At 42.3% G+C, this 24,631-nt stretch overlaps 1 protein-coding gene across 4 annotated transcripts in view; it reads left to right on the forward strand.

Moving 5' to 3' along the window:
* Positions 1-6,781: 6,781 nt before the first annotated feature.
* Positions 6,782-24,631, forward strand: part of MICAL2 (microtubule associated monooxygenase, calponin and LIM domain containing 2) — a 128,102-nt gene continuing 110,252 nt past the window's right edge. For all 4 annotated transcript variants that reach the window (XM_071558987.1, XM_071558990.1, XM_071558988.1 and 1 more), the window contains exon 1: positions 6,782-6,992. The gene's annotated coding sequence lies outside the window, so the exon portion shown is untranslated. The remainder of the gene's footprint in view (positions 6,993-24,631) is intronic.

The raw sequence follows: 24,631 nt of genomic DNA on the forward strand, positions 1-24,631 counted from the left end.
TGCCAGGTGGGCTGTAGCACAGGTCTTCCCTCTCATAAGCAGTGGTGAGGAGGATTGTATGATCCTGAGCCCCTCTGGATTTGGCAGAGGGGTTTTGGTAGCGCTGCTGGCCTGTGTCTGTACAGCAGTGCTGAGCTCCTCTGGGAGCAAAGGTGTTAGGGAAGGCTGAGCTCTGCCCTACAGACTTATGGAAAACTGACAGCGCTGGCAGGGGCCCAATTTAACTGGGAAAACTGTGAAGTTGACTAAGCTTGAACAACTTAATTTTATCACACAAGGTTAAACAGGTAAATGGCTTTAGGCACCATTTAAGAAACCAGGGATGAAAGGGTGGAAACAGGAATAAGCTGCCTTTATTTTTTTCCTGTGATCAGATAAGAATGAGAAATCTTCAGTGCTGCTGTAGCTGGATACAAAATTAAAAAAAACCCGAAGCTGCAGTGAGTAGTTAAAAAGCAATTAAACTTTGAAGAGAATATTCCCAAGCAGCATTTTGAGAACATGGTTTTGTTTTTACACAGTGAGAAGTCTACTCTTTTGAGGACAATTTTCCTAAGTTTAAGGTAGTGCTTAGAGACCCATAACCCACCACTTTATAAGACTAGATTTAGGGAAAAGTTCTCTTTTGTGTCTGCATTGTGGGCAGTCTCTCAGTGCCATGGATATCTTCAGCTTTAGTAGTTGTGTTGTTGTGCTGCTGTTTGGCCTCTGGAGATGATTGCTGAATCCTTGCTTTTAACAGATGTTTTGGCCTCCTATCTTTTTTGCCCTTTTTTTTTCAGTTGAGTGAGGTCAGAAGAAAAGTTGGTTATTGCTTTAAATGAGCACAGTATTGACTCCAGTGAAATGCAGGAGGCTGACTGAAATTTTCTCTCTCACCAATAAGCATAGTAGTGAAAAATGGCAATATGCACATTTCACTGAGCATAGCCACTTATCTCCTGAACCACAACAACTAAGCAGTTTTGAAGAAAGTTTACATTTGTAACACATGCTCAAATGCAAACCTACAGGTAAACCAAATTTTTATAAGTATCAACACTTCTTGCTGAAATTTCTGTGGAACTTGTAGGTCCTTAGTTATTCCCCTCTATTGACAGTACCCTTTGAAAATCCATAAATGGCATTAAACTTGCATAACTCTTGTTTCTTAGCAACCTTATTTTTAAAACAAAGGGGGTTTGAATACCTATAATTCATTTATTTTATGCTGTCAAGACAGACAGTGATATATAACAGATAATACCCTAGCAGTTGCTGGTTGTTTTCTATTATCTCCATAGAGCAAGTTGGAAACATTTGTGTTAGATAATTTAAAAAAAAAAGACTACATCTTCATCCTAGCCGTTCCTTCCTGGCTAAGCATTGGAAGTGAGATCATCTCTAATACAGCATAATGCAGCACAGTAAAGGATCAGTCACTAGAATCTCCCAAAGTAAACTCTGGCATTGCCAAAGAAAGTACCTCCTTCCCTGAGATTTAGCACTGAACTTCTAACATGGGTTTGCTCATGTATATGGAGTCATGGACGTTAGAGAAACAATTACAATAGCACAGACTTACTAGAAGTGTTTAACTTAAAAATGAAGAATGAGAATCTGTGAAACTGGAAGGATGGCACTTAGAAGTGTTGTGGTTTTCCCTCTTGAGCTAGGCGAGTATGTCTGAGTGTTCAGCTGTCTGAGAAATAGTAATTTCCCTAAAATATCTCTGCACTCAGACTTACCGTGATGGTCCTCACTGCTTCAAACTCTGTCATTCTTCCATTAACAACACTCAGGGAAGTCTTTGTGCAGTAACACCCACAAAACACAAATAACTTTTAATTAAATAAAGTCTGCTAAGATTTAATATGCTAAGATCAAAGCATGTGGAAAGTGATCTTTGTCTCTGACAGAAGGTTTCCCACAGACAAGAAATAGTCTCGGGTTCTTGCTGACAACACATACAGAAAGGTTAATTTGTATTAAGAATGTATTTACTGAAGGTTCCCTTTATTCACTGAGAGTCACATTCTAGGAACTCTTTTCATGCTAAATACACAAGTCTTTAGAGTTGTTTTTATTGTTTGTGTGTTTGGGTATCTTTTTTATTTTTCTGACAAAATTTCCCCAGCATCTCTATCACAGATCACTGTATTTTTCTTCTGATACAATCTGAAGCACCCTCTCTGCCTGTCTTGCAATGTGACAGCCTTCAAGCACCTGGCAGTTACTCACTTATGCAGATGTTTTAGCACCCCAACAAAGCAGAATCTATTTACCAGCTGTACATGTCCTGGAATCGTTTGCCTCCGTGTTAAACATCTGTATCACTTGAGCGGACATCGAAGTTTCACTTCTCTCTGCAAAGTCTTAATTTGAAATCAAGTATGACCAAACTCAGAGTGCATTTTCAGAGAAGGTGTTAGTATAGCAGTGCAGGAAGGAAATCTTATCAGCTTTGCTGAGCTCGGTGGGTTAGTTTTACAGAGAGTCATTTGTCAGCAGAATCTAAAGCTGCAAGCTCTAGCTGGGGAAATGAGGCTTGATCCAAAGCCTACTGGAATCCACACAAAACATTTAATTACTTCATCCTTTTCTCTCTGAAGTCAGTGAGATGTTGACATTTATTTAGTAGTTCTATGATATCTTTCATGTATTTCTCAGAAATACATGACTACTGCAAATCAAAGCAGAATGGAAAGCTTTTCTTTATTATTCTTTTGAGCACAAACCTCCAAGTGTTAGAAGTGAAAATACAAAATATCTGTGGAATAAATTCTGATAACTCAGGATTAATAAAATTAAGACTTTTAGTGATATTCCTTAAGGAAATAATAAAAATATAACCCTATGGAAGACTAAATCTTGTAACAGCTGACTAAAAGACTGACAACAAGGACAGGAAAGGGATAAAATGCAATTCTTTATTATAATGATTCATTCTAGCCTTCCTAATGTCCACCTTATTTGATTATCTGTCAAATCTTCTCAAAATTCAAACACACTTTGCAAAATTATATGTGCCCCAAGAGAAGTTTCAAACTTCTTAAGGTTCTGGTTGTTGCTTTTCAGCACTCAGAAATGTTTCCATGATTTGTAATTATAACATCACCAAAGCTGATGTTATCCCAGAATGAAGTAAAATGACACTGAGACAGCATTCTAGTACAGGAATAAATATGGAATTATAATTTTTTTTCCTTACTACAATGAGAGTTATCCTAGAGAGTATGAGGCTCATTTCTTCTGTCTTCAAAGAAGGAATTTATTTTTTTTATTCATGAGCTAAAAATTTTGAAGAGGCTGGTGCTGGCTATCAGGGTACTCTCTATATGAAATTGCATTTAGCAAAGTGTTTGAGGATATGAATCAATTGAATGACACTGGGAACAAGATTTGGTGCTCAGATTTGGTGTTTTATTAGAAATTTTCCATTCAGTAAAATCCTTTTTAGCTTCAGAGAGATGTAACCAGCAGACATGATCCAAAGAGTGAAATTTCCTAGATTTGTGTCAGTAACCTGCATTAGACAAGCTCTATCTCCTTTTTGTCAAAATATCAGAGAAAATACACATGGGAAAAAAATAAAACTACCCATGCACATACCCCAAACCCAAACAACAGAAGACTTGCACTGAGGAAAGAAGGACTAATGGTACCATCCTGGGGTTGTATTACTGGTCAGGTGTGCTGTGGAATGGTCTTTTAAAGAGTAGAGGCAGCACAGGACAAATACAAATCCTGGCAGTTCTGTGCCAGTGTGGGAGAGCCCCACTATTGTTTCTGCAGCAGAAGCAGTAAATGTGTGAGAAACTGCAAGTATGAGGAAGGTAGGGTGATGAAGGACCATACTCAAACTTCCCTAACAAATCAACTTGTAGTCTTTGGTGGGAAGAGGGCAAGAAAATTAGCTATGTGTGCCTTTTTTTAGGGGATCAAAGGTATTTTTAATTGTTCCTCAATGGATGTGTATAAATCTGCTAATGTGTTTGGAAACTTGAACACAAATGTTGTTTAGAAGTTGTCTCACACTAGAATAGTTCCTTTATATGCTAAGGGTATTATCTGACACATCCAGGATTGGGTAGGAAGGGCTATTTCCTGCACACGTGGTAAGAAAACACAGCTATTCCAGGCTCCAGGAAAATTATATGCTCCCACATAAAGAATCCAGCTTCCTTTCCTTAGATCTGTTTTCTTTTCCTCACTCTATAATGCAAAATTCCTTTAAAAGAACCACTCTAATGGCTTTACATGTTCATGTAAAACAAAAAGTGTAAGTGAAGGAAGAGAATACAAAATTTTTTATTCAGCTACTGGTTCTCACCAGAAATGATACCAAGCTCCCCATAACGGCCTTTCTCATGATGTAGCAGAATGTCAAGATTTCATCCTCATAAGAGGCATCCTCCATCATAACCCTCATAAGGTAAGGAAGTGTTATTACTTGCACTCTATGGATTACAAACTCATACGTGATGTATACATGAATACCCAAAGTCATAAGGGAGTGGTAGAGGAGGGAGCTCAGTGGGGTCTCCTGAGAGCCAGGCCATCTCTTTTGTATGAAAAATTCAGTTAACTTTGAAGAATACCACAAGAAGGGGTTTTATTGTGTTGGATATGTAGATAGGATTATATCTACAAGAATTTAAATACATAGGCTTGCACATGTCAGGCAAGGGAGTGCTGCACATAATCAGCCACAGTGAGGGATGAACAGCCTACAGCAGAGTTGGCAGGCATGGGTTTATACTAGTTGATAAGGCTGGGTTGGTTTTTGTAAGGACTATTCTTATATACCTTTTTCCTATCTTTCAGTGGGGGAGAACAGGCTATGATTGAACACAAAAAAATTACAAGGCAGCTGCACTGTTAAAAAAATGGGTTAGGAACTTGGTCTCACTGGAAGGGGAGGCTGTGCACCACCCAGGGAAGTAGCTGTTTCCCTTTATGGATGCATGTCCCAGGCTTCACAGAAGGGAGGGTGGGCTAGGATAGCCAACAAAGCCCTATGTAATGCCAGACTGATGGTTCCTGATTAGTGTTTGTTAATCTAATCTGTATTGAAATGTGTTCTTCTTAGCCCAGAGTGATTAGATTAGACTATATCCTAGTTATGTTTTCCTTTGGAGAGAGGTAGGTGTGACTGTGAATAAAAAAAATTCTTAATTCTGGTTAAGTAACATCTAATGAGACATAATTTTTAAAGATGGTTATGATAATAGTTAAGATCAGTGAGTGTGAATTATACATTCATCTTTTGGCCCTTTTCAAGGATCAAATAGTTAAGGATGATGAGTAAAATACTAATTATAGTTATTAAATAGCAAGGTCCTTGGTGGTCTTCATGCAGCCCCATACAAGTTTCCCAAGTGATGTATTAAATTTATGGAAAGAGTTGGCAGGAGAGGGTTATCTTTTTATGGGCTTATTTTTCCTGGAAGAAAGGACAACTATGAAGGTGAAGAGACACATGGGAGGCCAGCAGCCTAAGCATCATTCCTAACCAATAAGGAACATCTATCACAAAGAAGGAAGTTTTGGACTATTTCCCAAGTAGGGGTTAAATTCTTTCTGACTTTGTATTTTCTGGGTCCTCTGGCTCTCAGTGGTGGACTGAAACTAGGAAGACTTTGTACAAATCATATAGATATTATTCCTTTCATACACACATTCCCTTTGCTAAGTACAGATCACTTTTTCTGGAAGTTTGCCACAAGCATTTTCTCATTACTTGTTCTTGCCTTCCCCAAGGCTGCTAAAGAAGATAGTCTTTTAGATAATAGGGAAATGGTATGCACCATTATTTCTATAGTCTTGCTTTTATCACTTTGAGGGAAAAGTACACTTAATCTCCTGAAGTTAAATAAGCAGACAAACATCCTGCAATTCTAAGTTAATGATTGAGTAAAACTTGGGTTCAGCCAAGCCTGATGCAAAAAGCTAGAAGGCAAATTTCAACTCAAATGAAAGGTATTTTCTACAACAAAATTCCTGCCTTAAGATCAACAATTTAGAGACTTGGTGAAACACTTGGGTCATTAGAGATTGTGTTACATTCAGCTGTGCATGGATAAAAAGGGCCACATTCACACTTGTTTTCTCTCCATGTTATCCAAAGCCACTTCAAATTTGGCTCATAGGAGGCAAGTGTGAAAAAGGTCAGATAGCTCAGGTCACGGCAGACCAGGGTCTGGCTCCCTTGCTCTGCCACAACCTTCTTCAGAGTCATTCAAGTGTAGTGTCTGTGTGGGACATCTCAAAATATTTATGCCTATTTTAGGTTACCTACAAGGCAGGCCTGCTGGGGCCCTTATCAAGCCTTTGGGCAAGTAGGTATGCACTTTAGCTCGTTTAGTCTCCCTGTTGCAGCACTTCAAGTGATTCTTTGTTCCATTTTCATAAAACTTCATTTCTTGCAGTCAGCAAGATGTTGTTACTGCTGATCGAAGCCAGGGAGCCGTAGTTTCAGTACTGTCACTCAGCCACATTAGCTGTCGATCTTGAACTTTCTTTCCAGTCGTTCTCTTTCTGCTTGCTGACCTTAATCTTCTTGAACCTCCCGAACACATCACAGCCTTTGAGCTTCCTCAAAAACAGAACCTAAACACTCAAGAGAAACCCTTCTGAGTTCCCCATTCAAAGAGAACCTACAGACAAGAGAAACCGCCCCGAGTTCCCCATCGCGCTCCGCCGGATGCGCTGCCCTCGCGCCGCTTCCCCCGTGACAGGTGGCAGTTCCTCCGCCCCGCTCGGGGCCGGACCCTGCGGCCGAGGCTGCGGGGCTCGGAGAAGCCCCAAACCAGTGCCCGCCAGGGGCTGCGGAGCACACGGACCTTGCGCCGCGTTCAGATCACCCAGGGCGGTCACACGGCACTGGGACAGGCACCCAGCCCGCCCCGGCCCGCCCCGGCCGCCGGCCCCGCCCCGAGCCGCGCCGAGCCGAGCTGAACCGAGCCCCGGCGGCGGCAGCAGCAGCATGTGGAGCGGAGCCGTCGCCGCCGGTAGGTCTGCGAGGCGGGGGCGCTGCCGCGGGCGGAGCAGGTGCGGCGGGAGTGGGAGAGGGAAAGGGTCCCCCGCGGGCGAACGGTCCCGGGGCGGGCGGGAGCGCCCAGCGCCGGGCTCGGCTCTGCGGGCGGTGGCGCTCGGTGCTGTGCCGGCTCTGTGCCGGCCGCGGAGGGCAGGGCGGCCGGTGCCCGGCGGGCTGAGCCGAGCCATGCCGAGCCGTGCCGGCTCTGTGCCGGGCGCGGAGGGCTGGGCGCCGGTGCCCGACGGGCTGAGCCGAGCCATGCCGAGCAGTGCCGGCTCTGTGCCGGGCGCGGAGGGCAGGGCGGCCGGTGCCCGACGGGCTGAGCCGAGCCATGCCGAGCAGTGCCGGCTCTGTGCCGGGCGCGGAGGGCAGGGCGGCCGGTGCCCGACGGGCTGAGCCGAGCCATGCCGAGCAGTGCCGGCTCTGTGCCGGGCGCGGAGGGCTGGGCGGCCGGTGCCGGGCGGGACTGTGCCGGGCTGGGCTGTACTCGCGGGTCCGGGCGCTGCCCCCCGTGGGCTGTACCTGCGCCCCGCACGTCCCCGGCACCGCCGGGTGACGCCGCGCTGGCTCGGACCTGGCGACGCAGGAATACTCAAAAATAATCTTTTCGCCCGGAGAGCACCCGCCGGTTAAGGCAGCCAAGCTCTTTCCAAATGTGTTACAACACTGAAGTGGGCTATTAGTTTGGACGCGTCTTAATGAGTGTGTTGATCAACGTAACATCCTTCTTTGCTTACCTTTTGGGCTAATTGAATATGGCATCTGCTGGGCTTCTCTTTGTGCTTTGAAGTGTTTGTTAACTTACGATAGTGATTGTCTTGTCATACTCACTCCGTTTTTAATGTGCAAATTCAGCATGTGACTTGAATTCAGATAGCTGGCCGTGGTTGGCTCCTAGACCGATGTTGTAGATTTATTTGCCCCCAGGCTTATAGGGTTGAACCAGTATCAAAAAGGTTCAAGTTCTCTCTCAAGCTTATCGGAAAAGACTTGGAGGTCTCTGTTGACTTTAAAACACTATTTACAATTGGCAACCTTGCTGGTATCTTCAGCCAAAATGAGATGTGAGCACGGAAACAGAACCGCATTCTTGTATCTAAAGATGGTCCCTTGCAGGTCGAAACGAAGGCATGTTGGCATGGCCAGGAAACTTCACTGGAGCGTGGACTTACTTTTTTTTGTTGTTGTTGTTCCTTAAAGACTAAATCTTGTAATAAGGTTAAGCAGACACAGTTCCCTGCTGGCAGTGCCAGCTGGGGTGTAGCTGCCCCCTCTCTGACTCTGCTGTTGGTTTTGAGGAAGTTCTTAATCTCTCTCTGTGACTCAGTATCCTAATCTTTAAAATGGCTTAATAAGACTTGTCACGCTTGCCTCCCAGGGACATTAACATCTAATTGATGTTCATGAAGTGCCTTGATCTGGGAGAAAAGAGGGCATCTTGCTTTCCTCATTTCCCCACTCAGTGCTGGGTGCTAATTATGTTACATGGGTGGAAAACACATTATCCAACAACCAGACTGGAATTTATGTCTGTTATCATTGACACAAGAACTCTCAATGAGTGTGTGTCCACTTATACTTAGTTTGAGGTGTCTGGGTTTCTCTAAATGCAGTGAGGTTTTTCCTTTTTGGAGGATGGGTCTGGGAAATGTGTTTCTAAAGGACTGTACTGAAGCATCAGCAAACTTTTGCTCCTAACTCTAGAGGTATTAGTTTTTCTCTGTGTATTATGAAGTCGGTAAAGCTGTTAAGAATTTAACTCACTTAACACTCAACACATCCTTGATCTTAGTTTTACTTTGGCTGACTCATGTTCAGTCTCAGTTTTTGTTATGTTTCATTTCTTTAGAAAATGGAAAAAACAAACATTTTTACAGTTATCTGCTTGAAAATACAAGCTGTCTTCAAAATGCAAATTTTATCTTTGTAACTATTTTACTTGCTGCCCAAAAGCAGTAATTAGCCACTTTGCTCCTCTGACTTGACTCTCACCCCACCCACTCCTTATCACTGCTACCTCCCCTTCGGGCAGAGAGCAGAGCCTGCAGTGGCAATAGCACAGGGCTGGGATGTTGGGGTCACCAGCGACATACACCAGAAGGTACCAGTATTCCATAAATCAGCTGATGTGAGTGGACACACCTCCTTTACAGCACAGGCATAATGATCTTTTTCACTTAAAACTTTTGGCTGAGAAATTCTCGGTCCGTTTCCATCTTGGTTTGTCCGTACTGCAAGGCTGTGTGCTGGGAGGCTGCTTTGTGGCAGGGCTGACTAGCGAGGTACCAGCACATTTGACTTATATATGTCATTCAGTTCTCCTTTACAGCACTGTTGCTGCAATATATATCCTCCCCCCGTTAAACAGACTTGTCAAGTTGATACCTGACAAACAAAGCTTTTGAAATGCTGCTTGACATTTGTTACTCTTAATAATACTAGAAAAAGATATTGGAGATGCATGTTATGTTGAAGAAATGAAGTTGTGATAGGAAACTAAAGCATGCTGCATTTGAATTCCTCTTGCCATGTTGACTGCAACAAGTGATGTGACTTTTCCTGCCCTGTCTGTAAGATTAGCTGCATTCTTAACTAGGGTAAAGAAAATTTCACAGAAATAGGAAGCCGTGTCTGTTTCAAGCTCTGCATTTATTATTTGTTTGTTTGTTCTTAATTGTCTTAATGTTTCTCTAAGGTTATATAGCAGTACCATATCCCTGATATCAGGGTGGTGGTTGTGCTGCTGTTTGTGAGGGGTTCAGATATCCTTCACTTTTATTTAGAATGTAGAAGTAAGAATGGTCTGAAAAGTGTTCATCTGTACTAATATATGATGAAGCAAAGTTTTCTTCTCTGGTGTCCATGCCTTGTGGAGATGAGAGAGCCTATGTTTTGGCTAGAGATGTTCTTTAAGTGTAAGAAAGCATAAAATGCGAGGGGATTGCTCTCTGGTTTCTCCTTGAGTATGCCTTAAGTCTTTCACCTCTTCTAGCACATACCTTGTATCTGCTTCAGCTGTCTCACTGCTCTGGTATTTTATAATTAGTGCCTTGAAAACTCAAGGGAAAACCTTCAAATGTGATATGTTTCCCATTGGGACTCTTCCATGTTCCTGCAACATTTGTTGTGAGACCTTGGTAACTTGTATCTGTTCCTCAGGAGTCCTTCTTCTCAGTTGGATTCCTCTGGTGTCAGCAGAAAAGCTGTCTTGGCTAGTGACAAGGCTTTGCTTCTTAAGGGCATGGTGAGTTTTGATTCACTTAAGTGAAGACAATTTCAGTCACCTGAAATTGCCTCCCAACATTCCTTTTGTTTTCTCAACTTGCTCTGATGTTGGTTGCAGAGCCAATGAGCTCTGTAAGGCTGAGAGGTTGCTTTGTGGTTCTGTCCCAGCAGCTTCACTTGCAGGTATCCGTATAATAGATGTGTGCCTGTATCATATGCATTTAGCATATGCATTTTGTGTGTGAGCAAATTGTTTCTTGGATGCACCTTTTCTTTTCAAGCCCTTTCTGTGTCAGAAGTTTGTGAATTTGAAAAACGCAGCCTCTGCTCTGTGTCTGGCAGTGCAGGAATGACACACTGTTCACTTTGATCATCACTGGGGCCAGGTTTAGAGGTGTTTATACTGCAAATTGACTTTCAGAAGTGGTATTAGTAGTTTGGGGTATTCCAGCACAGTACCTTAGACTGTTTCCAAAAACTATAGATACTCCAAATGAAGGCTTTTGAAGGTCACTGATGCAGTGACCATGCAGAGATATAGTTAATATTGTATTGTGACACATTCTGGAAATTGCTGCGTTTATTTTTGACATGGAGAAGATGACTAACTCTTTCATCTATGCATAGCTACATTTACAAGCAAGTAAAAACTTCCCCAAAATGATCTTTAGACATTTAGTTCCATGAAAGGAAAAAAATTCAGACTTGTGCTTAAATCTGAGCTGCATGTGCTGCCCTCTTCCTGCTCTGAGCTTATAACCCTGTGCTCAGGGAGGGTTGGGGGTTTGTTTTATTATCTCCAATGTTTTGTGGGCACTTTACTGTATGGAGAGTGGGGCAAGAGAAACCCCATTGTGTTAGGAAAGGTAGACCCTACCACAAATAAATTATAAGACACTGTTGCCCTGGCTTCTATTAGTTCAAATTCCGATTGTTCTTGTTTCAGTGTCCCAGTAACACTGAGGTAACTAGGAGGAAACTTGGGTTCATTTTTTTTTTCTTTTAGCCTCCTAGAGCTGTGATGGTAAGACCTGGTGGGGCAGGTGGTTTGTTGAATTGTGTGATGGGAATATATGAGTTAGATTTAAACTTTTGTTCTCAGCACTGACATCTCCTCTGGCGTGGTCTGAAGAAATAATGCCAGCAGTTTCTCCACTTGCTGCATTCAGCCAAGGGGATACTACCAATTTGGTTTTTAATGTGACTGTGCCTGGCGTTTTAAATGTGTGTTGTGGAGTTTTGGCTTCCTGAAAAGCAGTTTCTATGGATCCGTTGGTCCACAGTAAATCCTTCTCAGACCTTTTAAGCTTGCAACTTATTGCCTGTTTAGACTGCAGTAATGCCCAAAGGGGTGTTGCAGTCCATCGTTCTGTGTTACTGCCATAGCCAAGCATCAAAATAGAATTTCCAAAGCCATGTGAAATTTTTGTTGGGAATGTGCAGGGATGTTTTGTAATGAGCTTTAAATAGTCTTATGGTAATTCAATAAACCTTACATCAGCCTTCTAGTATCTAAAGGGGCCTACAAGAGAGCTGGAAAGGATCTATTACAATGATAGGTAGTGGTAGGACAAAGGGTAATGGCTTTAAACTGAAAGAGGGCAGGGTTAGATTAGATGTCAGGAGTACATTCTTTACCATGAGGGTGATGAGAAACTGGAACAGGCCATTCTAAGATTTTATTTATTTTCTTTTTTCACTATAATGTTACTTGTAGAAGACTAAGAACATTAAAATATTTGGTTCAGATAACTTATTTTTCATTTTTATACCTGAATAGGAAATTCCAGTAGCCAATTGTAAAGCTTTTATATCTTCCAAGATGTTTTTCCTGGTTTTACCATATGCAAATCATGTATGATGGAGTCAAGCAAAAAATTAACAATTTTGCCAACTGCAAAGTAGAAGTGGAGCAGGAGCAGAAGACAAATTTCCCCCTCTCTTTGAGAAGACTTGTGTTTGGCAGATAGTGGAATTCTTTTTCACATGTAATCGGATAAGAGTGTATTGCAAAGACCATAATCTGTGTTATTGGCTGAGGTGAGCCCCATCTGTTAGTGGTGTTAGGGATGTGCAATAGCCTTGCCCTCTAAACTTGGGCATGCAGGGAGCAGCACAGAAGGATTTAGAGGAGCAAATGCAGGCTCTGCTACAAGTTGCCAGAAGCAAAGGGAGGAATTCATAATGCAATACAATGTTCTCTGCTGGCACCCTTTCCAACTGAAGAAAACTTTGGTTAAACTTGAACTTTACAAGATATTTGCTAGCTTTTGGTCTCTACCTATTCATTAATTAGGCTTTCTTTTGTACAGGTTCATCTATTGTATGTGCTTGTTATTAGACTGTTTATCATGAGTTATCTTTATGCCGTGTCTCCTTGCACTGATCTGGGGAATAATTTTAAGTAGTAATCTGAGCTGCTCAGGAGAAAAATCAGGACTTGTATTGCAGCAGGTACTTAGGCTTGACTACTTGGCTTCTTGGTAGTAAATATGTAGTCAGTGCTATTTTTTTTTTTAATCACCTCCTTGTCATCATTTCACCTCAGCTGTGGATCAGACACAATTTGTGCCTGTACACTTGAAATGCCGTTGGTTTTCTCCTTTCAGGGGCAGTAAAGAAGCGAACATCCTGATGCAAGCACTTTCTTTTCCAGGTCTCATTTCTATCCTAAGTGGACTGAAGGAACTGCTGCTGGAATGTGGTATTTGGGCTTGGATAATTTATGTGAATGAGTTCTCTTTCAGATCTGAACTCCTAGCCTTCTCTTCACTATTCGGTTTTCCCCTTTCACAGTGCTACAAATTCCAAGGGTTGCCACCTATGCAGCCAACTGTTAGTTCATAAAATTGTTTCAGTAATTACCTGGCTGTAGGGGCAGAAGAATACTGAAATCTGGAGCCATTTTTCAGATTTAAGAGTTTTGCTTCAGAGGACGAATGTAGGTTCCTCCCTTTTCTATATATGGGTTTTTAGAAGTAACAGCTGACACTCCTCTGTACAGTATTTGTGTTCAGAACATTAATGTGGTTGAGTGAATGTCAGAAACATGCACGTGTTTAGGGCTTGGAAACAAGCTGCATAAATATGAACTATTGGTGCATTCAAAACTGAATTCAATGGATGTAACCAAATACCTCTTGCTGTACTTACTCTCTGAAACATGGCCCTTGCATCAACTCAACGTTAGGTGTCCTAGCAAATGCATCAGGTAGAGTAAGGCTCATGTAAAGAGCTAAATACATCCCAGTGAACCTGTTTAGACAAAAGAAAGCATCTTTCTGTTGTTCTGATGGGGCGGCAGTGTGTATGTGAATTGGAAGAAGGATTAGGGTGGTTGCCTTTATTTCCTGGAAATGAGTAACATACATTTTTCAGTGCATAAAACGGATATTACTCAGTTTGTTGAAGGTAATTTGAGACAATGTGCCAAATATTTAATGAAGAGCTGGGTCTTGTTCTGCGTACCTGGTGTATATTTGGGAGTAGGTATCAGAGCTGAAATCATAGCACAGGGGTGATGGGTAACTTAATACTCCCCAGCACATGCTGCAGAGCTGCTCTGTACGGTACAGGATGACACAACCAGTGAGTGCTACAGGTCAGCCTCATCTTATTTGTAGCTTTGATGCTTAGATAAGCAGATGGGAAAACAGGTTCATGTGCACTAGGCCAGCCCACTTTGTGCATGTTGGGAGGGGAGGGGGGTGGAATTGCCTTTAGCATCCTCTGTGGAGTAATTTTGATGACTGCTTCACATCTCAATTTTCAAGATAAAGATAGAATAGCCTATGGAGGGGAATGGCTTTATTCCTCCGGGAGCACAGTTTCTGTCCTCGAGGTAGACTCAGCAGGATTCTCACCTCGGGCATTCAGCATGTTTTTGGCTTCAGAGCAGAGTTAAGGCAGCCCTCCGAGGGAGATGATGGCTTGGGGAGATGCGAAGCAGCAGGTGTTGGCACAGGCAGGAGGAGTTGTGCCATGAACTGGGAGCGTGGCAAAGGTGGGTGCTGGCCCCTTGCTCAGAGAGGAGGCTTTCCACGTTTCCTTCTGATCTGAGAATGAAAAGTCACAGTTGGGTGTTTACCTCGCTGTATTTATGTGGGAAAGGTGATCTACAAGGTCTTTGTTACCTACACAAAAATGCAAAGGGCAGTTATTTTCTTTCTCTCCATTTTCTTCTTGACTGAGGAAAGACTTGTGACTGCTTGCTGAATGCATGCCCATAGAGGCCTTTAGCAGTATTTCTAATGCTATTTCATGAAAAATGCAGAAGCTTGATAATATCTTATGGCCTTATTTATGCATGCATTTAAATATATACCACCAGATCTGTCTCTAGCTACTTTCTTAGCTACTACCAGACTTAATAAATGGTGTAGAAAGTGTGTAGAAGCATCTTCAAGCTCAGTTATGGGGTCTCCCAATTATTTTCTGTTTATCAGGCATTAATAGAGACCAAAAGGAATTACACTGCTCCTTCAGAGCAAGGTGAGATATTTTTTCTGTGTTGTTAAGAATACTTTCCTCTTACAAACAAAAGTAAGTCCAAGGCTCAACGTGACATTCAATAAAATACACGAGTGACTTACCATTGTGTTTGGCAGTTTCTTGACTCAGCTATTGCTAATGGAGCACTTGTGTGCATTCTTCAGATGGTCAGGTAAAGCAGGTAGTTCTGCAAAACAATGTCAGTATGAAACTCCTGCCCTTTGAGGTAAAGCTTTGTGGATTCTGACACAGAACTTAACAGGATAGATGTTTGTAAGGCAATTTGACTCATTTGAAATCTCAAGCTAATATAACTACAAACACTGACTTCTGGAAAACAGCTGTGTAATTATTTGTTTCTCTCATTTCACTGATTTCTAAGGTAAATCCAGTATTTGCCTATATAGTATAGCAGATCTGCATTTGCACACAAGATTTAATTTGGAGGTAAATATTGATGCAGATATATCACATTTTTTTACTCTGATGTTTCTAAGTGCCCAAAGAGACTGTGAACCACTGGTTTTCAATTTTATTTGCTCTACTGAAGTAGCACACAGACAAGCAAAGGACAGCCTAATCAGCTGTCATCCAGCCAGTATGCCAACCCACATGCCAAATTTATTGTAAATGTGTGCGAGAGAGAGAATTACTGTACTTCTACCAAGTGGAAAACAAACTTACTTCATCACTTTGTCGAACTTTCCCCTTCAGGGTATCAAGAGATGTTGTAAAGGTTGTGGTCAGTGCTTCAGGTCAGTTCATGGAAGCCTTTGTTATTTTAATGACTGTTCCTCTAATGAGAAAATACACCTTAGTTGTGCTAAAAAGCAGCTCATCTTTTGAAATAAATGTTTGGGGGTATTTTTGTAATTTTGAAGGAGCAAGTGAAGTCAAACAGCATTTTCTTTCTTTGACTGAGGATGCCATTATGATTTTAATGATCATTCTGCTTTCTTGGGGGAAATCATCTAGAAGAGATAGAGCTTTTCTGTTTTTTGCCATGTCTGGGGAATTTAAAGTGAAAACTAAGATGATTCTGGACCTCCATTAGAAACTAGTATTGACAACGTAAAATTTACCACTCACAATTACAATGTAGTAAAAAATGTAACATTACATTAATTATTTATTTGCCTGACAGACCTTTATTCACATGAAGAGTGTCTAGTGTATCTGCACTCCCCTTTCTGTTTTCGGAAATAGGATCCAAATTTCTGATATTTCTTCCCTGATACATTTTAATCTTAGAGTCCTGTGTGAATGGTTATTTTGCATCTTGTGACGTGTTGGGGTTTCTTTCTTGTTAAGTCTTCTCAAACTTGGTTTGCAGTGCTCTGCCTTTCCCATACTCAGCGATGGTGGGAGGGAGGAGATAAGAAGAAATTGCCTGCATTTTCAGATGGGTGGCTGAGTATTGATGTACCCGAGTACGTGCTTAGTCATGTGCTGCCATGGTGGTGAGTTTCGCTTGGCACACCCCAGCAGGTGCAGTCCCTCCCCTGTTTTCAGCAGAACCATCTTCACCGTGGTGCAATTGTAGATGACTGGATTTGTTTTACAGCAGTGACAGTGTAATGATAACCTTGCCAATGCTCAGGGGAGGTGGAAACAGCTGAACTTTTTGCTTGTGTAGCATGTTTAACGATTTCACTCCAGATACTGCGACTTGAAGGTTTTAGTCAGTGTCACTTACAAAACTGTCATGAACTTCTGTTGGGAAGTGACAGTGAGACTTGGTCCAAAGGTTCTTCTTCCACCAAAATTTATTTTAGTTGCTCGTTCAGTTTTATTGCCTTTACTTGTTCTTTCTTTTCTCTAAGCCTGTATCCTTCATTATGTTCCTATTGCTTTTGATTAAAATTCCAGCAGTAACATTGTCAACTTTAAGCTGAGATGCACTGGTGTGTGCAACCTCACAGGGATTAGAGAAACAGGGTGTAGGCAAGAAAGTGGAGAAATCCATCTGGAAAATCCTGTGGTAATTGTGTTGTTACCTGTTGCTAATAACCTGGCTATCCTGTCTGGGAATACAAAGACATTGGATTTACTGTACTTAACACCAGCAGTACCTGTGCCTGTGCTGTCACACAGTCTGTCAGAGCTTGGGTGGACTCCTCTCTGTGCCAGTAGCACCTGCGAGTGCAGGGTGTTTTCTGTCTTTGCTCCAGTGTTTTGTAGACCCGGAGTCACTGTAGCAGTGGCTGTGGCGAACGTCCTTTTTGCAATCCTTTCTCCTGCCTGGCGGGCTGTGCCTTAATGAGATTTACTGACCTGACCTTTTAACCCGCTGGTGATGACTTACACCTCTGCCAACGTGCTGTGAGATGAGTCGGGGTTACTCCGGTGTGGCCCTGCCAGTAAAGGTAAAAGGAGTAACCATGTAAGTGCAGCTGCCACAGCGGCAAGAAACTGAGCTGGAAGGGGCCTGGGTGAAGCTGTCAGCTTCTGTTTTTAGAAAGCAAGAATGCTCTCTGCCTGATGCTGCACTGACGTGAAAATACCGAGGTGAACTGTTTGTGCATTGCCCCATGCTGCTTGCCAAGATGCCTTGGGGAAATAGGCTCTGCAAAAGTTGATTCAAAATTAGTTGATACTCTGGATATTAAGAATCCGTTGAAGTTTTTATAGTAATTTCCCTTAGACTCAGTTTTAGATATTCAAAGCAGCAGTTCATGTGCACATCTTATGGGCAGCATGAGGAGGGATTGTAATGGCGACTTGTGTAACTCAGTATCTGTAACTTGTACCCCTTCTCAATTTTTTTTAGTCTGTTATGCAAACATATTGCATCTTTTGTCCGGTGAAGAAAATTACGTTCTTCAGCTATTAGCTTATCCTGTCAGTCACAGAATGCTAGGAATAAACTGTTCTGGATGTTGGTGGCTTATGCATTAGGGCCCTTTGTTACTAAGGCTTTTGACTTGTTCTCTGTATGCTTGTGTTGCTCCCCTTGGCAGGTCACTGGTCACATTCACTGGCAGGACTGGTGGTCAGCCAAGGACATGGGTAGAAGAGCCCCTGCCATATGTGGCAGGGGGGAGGAGGATTTTGGATTGTGGAAGACAGAAAAACTGTCAAATGAGATACAACAACAGTTTTTCTTGAAAAGGTTCACATCATTAGAGGCAGCAGGAGCCCTGCAATATGTGCTCACAAGCCAAAGCACTTGGATATATCCTTGGATATGTTTGTGTGTGTTTTTGTGTGGCAGTTTAACCTGCTACCTTTATCTGGCTAGAAGGGAGCCCATTTTCCCCAGACACACACTGTGGCATGTCTGATGGACCTCCTTTGAAAGGAATTCCTTGAAGTTGATAGCATCAATGAAGAAGTTATGCTCCCTCTAGCTTTGATAGGAACATGAGGTCTGACAGCCCTCTCATCCTGCCCAGTTGCACCAGGCACCAAAAGCACCACCAAAGAGACAGCGATGTTCAGAGGCTTTGCTATGATAATCTGTGCCACTCACAGGGGAGGTGCTGTAGTTTTTGATCTTAATGTACTTCACAGTGTTGTGTGCTTGGCAGGAATGAGGGCAGGGGTGAAACCTCTCATCTTGTACCTTAAAGACACTGACTACTGCAGTCACTTCTAGACTCGCTTTCATAAGGTTTTCTGATTTAGATTTGAATTATGGGAATACCTTGATTGGCATTTGAGCTTTTTTCATCTTGCCGTGCCTTTTTCTTTTTTCTCCTTTGGCTATTGGTTTGAGAGTTTTCTTTTAAGTAGTATCTGATTGTACTATGAACTTGCACACAAAAGAAAGCACTGTTCCTTGAAATTTTTGCTTCCAGAGCTGATATAAATACCTTTTAAACTTCACTTGAGATCTAGTTTTTATGTTGACCCACTTTTTTTCCATGATGGGAGCGAGCTCATGCCATGTAAATTGTATCCATTTGGATATTGTGTGCCAACTGTCCAAAACTTTTTCCTTTGCTTTATGAAGTGTATCACTTGTTTGTTCTCTTTGGTAACCCAAGGAAAGAAAAGCTGGGGAGCTAAAACCATCCAACAGTACCACTAAAGTTATTTTTTTATTTTTCTTCCCCCATCCCTAGTGCTCTACAAAGCTGAAAGGTAGTACAGGATCTTTAGGAGTGTTTCTGCCAATTTGGGTTTTCTCTGTAGTGGGGTAGTGAGTGGTGTTACCATGAGGGTCCTTCAGCTGCTCATCTCAAACCACTATCTATCACTGTGCTGTGACAGAGGCAATGGCAGGATTTGGTCTGGTCCAAACACAGATCTGCCCTCCTGTCTATCCTCTCTCCATCACCAGCCACACCTATGCCAATGCCTGGGCTGGAAGATCGGCTTGGTATGGCAGTGGCAGAGTGAGACACCAATTGCAGGTTGCTACAGTGTGTATGAAATAGCTAAGAAAGTGCCCCACAAGTAAAGGCTGGTTCTGTGCTGTTTTCATGGTTTATGAACACTCAGAGCCTGTGCAGTGAACTCCAGGGATGTTCTACTTTCAAAACATGCTGCAACAAAGCCTGTACTGTGCACGTGGCTTTTGGGGCACTGGTTGTGTTGGTGTATAATCACAGTGGCGATATAGCTGCTGTATTAGAGCATTAGATAGCTCCTTATTCCTAGTAAACTCAGCCTTGGTAACTGGAGTGTAGGTAGAGATCTGGTTGCACATTTCAGTGAAATAAAAGCAATACTGTTTACCTGCTTGCAGAAAAAAGGGGAAAAATCTGCACATATAAAACCAGAGAGAAGTCCAAGCCAACATAAGGTCTCAGGCTCCCTAACAAACTTTAAAACAAAATGTATTAATAAGGTGGAGAGCTGAACAATATTTCCTTTGTGACTCATTTAGATCCAGGAGTGCTGCTCTACATCCTTTTTCTGATGGTCAGTTCTGTTTCCCTTCTTGGTCTCCATAAATTGGAGAATATTAAAGATGTTTGAGCTATATATGAAGGAACTGTAATAACGAAACACATCTTCATGTTTTCAGTTGGTTTGCTTTGTGTAGGCACTGATGCCGTGAATGACCCTCCCCCAAAGCAGAACTCCGAGCCACATTAGTGTAGGGTAAGACAAAAAGTAAAGGTCCTTTAATATCACAGGCCTACGGCCTACAGGAATACATGATGACATGCATGCACTCCAGTTCTTGTTTCCATGGCTTTTATAATAAGATCCCTCCAATCATTGCTTTACACATTTCTCAGTCCAGCCCCAGTCCCACCTCTGGTCCAACCCCTGGAATTGGGTCTGGGGTCATCGAGACCCTCTGTCTTCATCAGCTCCTCTTCCTCAGGCACACAAAGGTCTCTTGGAGTTCATCCAGTTCTGACTTCTGGGTCACTCTGACCTGTGTTTATGTTTCGTTCTGTAGGCCTTCTGATATCCTTCAGCTCTACCTTGGAAAGGGGTCTAAACAAGATTAATTAACTAAAGGAATTTAAGCTCCCTGTTCTGGGACAGGGGTAGCGATAGAAAGGCATTAAACTTAAACTGTTAGAAATATTAACCCTCTAAAAATCTACAACTGCTGTGTTCCTAAAATCTACAAAATGTGAAAATCAGAACAAAACCCCCTTTGGCATCAGCACATTGGATTTTGGGTTTTCTTCTGATCAGCAGTTGGGTACAAACTTTGAGTGTTCTGACAGTTCCTGGTGGTGGCAGAGCAGGCACAGTGAAGGAGGAGCAGGGTGCCTGGCAGGTCAGCGCTGTGGGCTCAGCCTCAGGGTCCATGGCAAGGCCATAGGCAGCCCACAGCAGCTGGGCTAAGACTAAAGCTGCCCATGCCCTTGGGTGCTGGCAGGACTGAGACATGGGCCAGCGGGCACCCAACTGGCTGGCAGAGGCTTGGCTGTGCTAAAGCAAAACCAAATTGACCCAAGATGTTTTTGGAAACCACTTGCCTTCCTAAATTGTTGTTTTCTCTAAGAACGCAGCTCTAATCGGCACCTTGTGTACCAGGCACTGTGCGAACTCGGAACCAGTTAATCCTTTCTCTCTCTGAAAATTACAGACTCTTTGAAAGTTGGGGCACCAAAGCAGCTTTAGCTCAGTGTTCCTGTAGCTGCAGGACGGGGAAGAAATGTATTGCCTCTTATCTGTACTGTACTGAAAACATTGTGCTCAAGTAAGCACCATGTAGTCACCACATGGCATCATTTCAGGATCCCCAAGTAGCTGTAGCTGTTCCACGTAACCACGTGTCAATATATGGGAATGAAAGGGTATCTCTGCCTTAAAACTTCCTGGGTATGTCTAACATACCTGTGATGTCTTTGCACTTACACAGGCTCAGGGCTTTAAACGCATCCTTCATGTTTCAGATATGTATGTGTTGATGCCGGCTATAGCTTGCTACTGATCTGTGCTTTCATTCAGAAATTTTTACTCCTCTGAACAGTAAAACAAATGTTAGGACTAAATGACTGTGAGAAAAATCACTTCTCAGGAAAAAATCGACATTGTTCTTTGCCTTGGCATTTTAGAAGTGCCTGCATGTCTACAGTGTCTGCCTACTTACTGCAATGAAGTACAGGGACATGATAAAGTAAATTTTTCAAATGAAACAATGACTAGTGAAGAGCCTAGTGATAACATCATCCACATACTACAGTGTAGGTCATTCAGCTTGGTAGGTGATGGGAAGCAAGTGGCCAGTGTTGCATATATCTTTTAATATGAGAAGGTGCAACCACCTCTGACCTTCAACACTGTTGATAGGACTAACATAGAGATTTAAACCTTAAGCTTCTGGAGCCAGGCTGTGTGATGAACAATTGCTCTTAAGTTATGGAATACCAAAAAAAGCACATTTTCTAGTAAACTTTTCTGTGCTGGAGAAGATGAATCATAATTTCATCCTGACTCTATCTCAGCTTGCCTTGTGAAAACAGTGATGCATTTGTCTTCCCTCCTGTTGTTGGTTAATGATGTTTTGCCCTCAAAGTTATTTTTTTTCTGAAGGGACTGCTTCCTGACATCTTATTCCCACTGGGTGGTGTGAATTTTTTGGTGGATTTTTTTTAATTTTTTTTTGCTAGTGGATTTCCCAAAACTAATGTTTTAAGATGTATTCTGTTTTTTGACTGTGAGGATTTTTCTGCAGAAGAAATGGATGATGTTTTTGTAACTCTCTTGGAATCTTTATTTGGTTTTTTTTATACTTTGTTTTTCTTCATTTTTTGGTAAGTCTGGGAAGAGGGAGGGTAGAAATTGTCCTGCACATTTGCTTCCAAAAATACTGTTTCTACTTTCAGAAAATATGTCTTCTGTAATCTCTTCTGGTAACTCTGGGTCCAGTTTACAAGGACAAAAAAATAAAGCAGAAGAGATACAAAACCATTACAGTAACTTTCTGTTTTTGTCTTTTTATGTATTTGTTCCTTGGAGCAGAGTTTGGTGTTTAGCCTAATTTTCTGGTTTCCCATCACCCTCTGGCTGACTTGTCTGGGTGCGGCTTCACAATTCTCCACTGTCATCCAATGGCTGGTTTTTGGTGGCAGGTTGACAGTCCTGCAACCAAGGAACTATCAATTACAACTCCAAACTGCTTTGGGGTTTCTTTGATTCTTCAGCTTTGTGGTTCCCATGGAGTTTGGTGTGACTTATAACATTAATACCCCAATAAAATGCAGGAAGAACTGTGTGCAGCAACATTGTGCTAAGAAAAAGTTATAGCCATGGAATGTGTTGATTCCTAAAAGCAAGTGTGTATGCATATGAAATATTGCCCAGAATGTTTCATTTCTTTGATCATTGGCAAAGCAATCCTGTCTGTGTTTTCAGTGGATTAATCCTGGTTACTGATCTGGATGTCTGATGTCTACAGATGAGGGTAGCTCTGCCAAATGAATTTTTGTGGACTGGAGCCCTCAAGGTCTTGCAGCCCTTGTGCTGAGTGTTTATTCCTCCTGCTCAACTCTTGGGTAGTTGCTGCAGCCCCAATAACGGGAGGGAAACATCCTGGAGAACAGGGATCTACTGCTCCATGCTTGGAAAGACAACTTGAAACACACTCCAGAGAGCTTTTGGCATGTATCAGTGAAAACTAACATTGGTGCTGTTCTTTTTCCTCCCTAAGACATAACCTGGGCAGTTGGCTTCAGCACAGCCATAATTTCATAGGATGAAATTCGTATTATGAAGAAATATTAATTGCCTTTCTCACAGAAATCCTGAGGGGAAACAAAAGACAGTCTTGCTTTGGTATCCACTGTTCTCCAAGGCACTTTCTGTGTCTCCAGCTGATGTCTTTGGGCAGTTTTCAGCAGGAGCACCAGTAGTGCTGGTCACCCTCTTTGCTTGGCAGCCCCTGGGGTCAATTGACCAAAGTAAGGGGACAAACAGGCTGTATCTGGGCATTGGATGTCTCCCAGGTGGAGGGAACAGGAAGGCATCAAGACTAGTGGCAGGGTTTGCCTCTTTCTCCCTGTGAGGGTCCACCAGCTGCCTAGAAATGTGATGGCACCTGACTGGGCGCTGCCAGGGGCTTTGGCAGTCTCGTTTTGCTCTGTTAGTTCATAGTCTATCTCGCTGCCCCATCCTTCTGGATTATTCCTACTCTCAACACATCACAAGCCAAGATTATTTCCACAATTGCTGACTTAGTCTACTTTTTATTGGCTCATAAGTTTGGTTTTTTTATGGTGTATTTATGTCCATAATTATGTCCCCCTGCATACAAAGAGAAAGCTGTACTAGAGGAACTGCTGCCAAATGTGGCTCAGGTTTGTTGGTATAGCTGCATCTATAGCAGGGATTTTGCTGACAGCTCTGTCAGCCAGCGGATATGTGTTTTACCATGTTCCTCTTAGGCACAGTTGTGTCATCTAAGTTTTCCCTGTGACCTGAGGGCGAGGATCAGAGAGGATGACACAGGGTTGTGAGAGGGAGTGGGTTGTTGAAGTTCCCACTGGCAGCTGGGCAGGAGTGGTGCCAGAGCTCCCTCTCCATCATCCTCTCATGTCATCTGTCCCTGCTCCATATGCCTGGCCCTGCCACCTCCCTGCTGGGTGTGATTTCAGTAATAAAAAATAGGGTATTATTTGCATGCCAAATTAGCTCAATGTTCTAACATCCTACTGAAGGTAGATCTTGTGCTGATCAAAAACCCAACCTTTTCTGTGATTAATTTTTATATTTCTGCTGCTTCAGTGTGTGAGGTTGAAATTATAACTGTTACTATAGGAAAAGAAAGGCAGGAGTTTCAAAGAGCTTAAAGATTGTCCTTTTAATTGTTTTTACTGAAACTACATTCATGACACCTTTGTAGCTTAAATAACAGGTGCCTTTTCTTAAGCTTTCTTGCTGACTGATGTTATCCTTATGGTATATTATTTTCCTTTGCTTCTGTGATCATGACCTAGGAAAACATCAGCATAAACTTTCTACTGTTGTTCATATTGTGTTTCTGATCTACTGAAACAGAGCTAAAAGATGTTATTTCTTGTAATCAGTCTAAACAGGAGTCAGATTTTAATATCTTGTTTATTTATCACATTAACCCCTAATGACTGTGTATAATAATCTACCTTTGAAGATGTAGACTGTGTGAAAACTTGGGACCTTGTAATGGAGCTTTTAGCATCCCTGTTAGAAATAATAATTTTTAAATACTCACTGTAACCTGTACAGACTAATAATTGAGCTAGTGACATTTCTTCTTAAAACCATTGGACTTGAAAGTTTTGAGTTAAAGGTGCAAGATCATTGCTATAAAGAAAAAAAAAGAAAAAAGAAAATGTCTTTATTTTACATCTCATTCTTCAGAAATTACAGTATTTTTGATCAGTATTTCTGATGACTAATTTGAGTATATTGCTGCATACAGATGCCTGGGAAACTATATATTGTCATTCATTTGAAATACTTGTGCTAGTGTCTTGCAAAACGAGCATCTGGGCGTTTGAG

Source organism: Pithys albifrons, chromosome 6, assembly GCF_047495875.1.
Source record: "Pithys albifrons albifrons isolate INPA30051 chromosome 6, PitAlb_v1, whole genome shotgun sequence".
In the NCBI taxonomy this organism is placed as follows: Eukaryota; Metazoa; Chordata; class Aves; order Passeriformes; family Thamnophilidae; genus Pithys; species Pithys albifrons.